The following is a 2,065-nucleotide window of genomic DNA, read 5'->3' on the forward strand; positions in this document are numbered from 1 at the left end:
AGAAGTAGGTCGGGGTAGATGGAAACAGCCCTGTCCCGATGGAGCTTACGTTTGAGTTGGAGAGGCACAGCAAGCAATTCAGGAGGGAAAGGAACAAGATCAGTTAGGTAGCAATTCTTTCTATGAAGGTGCTGGAGCATTGTGGGGCAGTGTTACTTTGCTTAGTCATCAGGGGAAGGATTCTTTGACAAAAGCACTTTGAGCTGTAACCTGAACAATATGAAGAGCGCACGTGAGAGTGTCCCTGGCAGAGAGCACAGCCAGTGCCAGGCCCTGAGGTGCAGTGATGTGTTTGGAGGTATAAAGAGGATGCCACTGCTTCTGGAGTGAAATGAACAAGTGGGCAGTTGGAGGGGTGGGTAGGGACCAGATTCCCGGGGGCCTTAAAGGCGGTAAGCCATTTGAGCTTTAGTCTCGGTGCAAATTGGAGTTCGTAGAAGGAAAACGATGTGATCTGAAGACCACTCTCCATCTGTGTCAGTCATTCAACTGATGGCTTCTGGGGGGCTGCAACCCATTTTGACCACACTGGTTAGGGGCACCGGGCCAGCCTTCTGATGTATAGAGGGAGGAGTGTGGAAGAGGAGACAGTAGCTAGGTTGGATGAATGCCATGGAATTAATTAGGAAGGTGATGAGGAAGCATGACTTACATCTAAGGAAGTGAACACAGGAGCAAGGATGAGAGGAACGAAACTGGAGAGAAGCCAGGGGTCAAATCCAGGAAACATTGTGTGGACCAAGCTGCTGAGGCTGCACTAACTCCTCGGGGCAGTGGGTTCTGTGGATATGCTCAGATTGTTGCTTTAGCTGCTCATGGCTGGCGATTGAAGACAAGTCAGGGTGTCGACAGTCATCAGGGCAGGGTAACAATGATTCAGAGCAGGACAGGAGCAGTGAGCTGGGAGGTCAGGAGGAGGTTGCTAAGCCGTAGGACTTGGTGGTCACCTGTGCAGGGCCAGGGCTTCCCTGTCCTGGAGGCTCAGCACCCCAGAGCTGGAGAGTGCCCTTGAGGGCTAGTGGAGCAATCTGAGGGGCCTGCTGTCTTTGACGAAGCCTCCTGGGCTGTGGTCAGTGTGACCAGATGTAGAGGAAGGAAATGGCAGAAGAAAGTGGGGCCCTTTCTGGAAGGTGGTCACCTGGCTCTGAATGCTTTCCAGCTGTTACATCAAGCTCTTTTTTCCAAGAATCTACACTGCACTTTCAACCTAGCAGCCCCATTGTAGACCTGACGCTGTCACTCCGGCTGCCTTCAGCAGCTTGTGGCCACCAGCACTTGCTCTATGTGGCGCTCAGGAGAGAAAGAGGAGCTGGAAGCTAGATAGAAAGTCATGAAGTCAGGTGGCTTTGTGTGTAACCAGATCCATGCTGACCTGTCCTCTCCCCTCCACCCCCTTCTGCAGTCAACCCTGCTCTCCTTCTCTGATCGCTCCTCTTAATAGTTTCTGAAAAGTTAAGAGAGTGAAAAAGATAAGGTTTAGGCACACATCATAAAGCAACCATACAAATATACCTCTTGCAGCATCAGCAACTTGAGTTTGTCTCAAATTTCCTTTAAGTTTGGGAGACAAAATACCAGAAGCAGAGAGGCCCTTCTCAGGCCAACTCTCAGTCCAATTTTGAGAAAAGTTTCTCTTGTTCATATCCAGAGTCATGAGCACTAAGCAATTCACAGGGTGGGAGCCCTCGGACATTTAGTGCTTGTAGTCTTGTCCAGATCTGTATCTTTTCAATGCACAGCCAGAAAAAATCAGACAAGTCTTAGGGAAAGGCTTCTTCTTTAGCTTTTGTCTAAATTATAACCCATGTTATCTAACAGGTAGGATTAGCTAAACAAACATACCTAATTTTAACCCAGTTCAGCCACCACCCTGTAACCATTTAATACCTTGGAGATAGTTACTGAGCCTCTCTAAGCCTCAGTTTCCTTATCTGTAAAATGGGTATAATTATGTTACCTCCCTTATAAGGTGATATTTAAGGGTTGAAAGCACAGACTCTGGAGCCAGACTGTCTGGGATCTTAACTTACCTATGTCATTTACTAACTATATGGCCCTAGGCAGG

This window comes from Ochotona curzoniae, unplaced genomic scaffold (genome assembly GCF_017591425.1).
Source record: "Ochotona curzoniae isolate NIBS_2020 unplaced genomic scaffold, NIBS_Ocur_1.0 scaffold_1037, whole genome shotgun sequence".
Lineage (NCBI taxonomy): Eukaryota > Metazoa > Chordata > Mammalia > Lagomorpha > Ochotonidae > Ochotona > Ochotona curzoniae.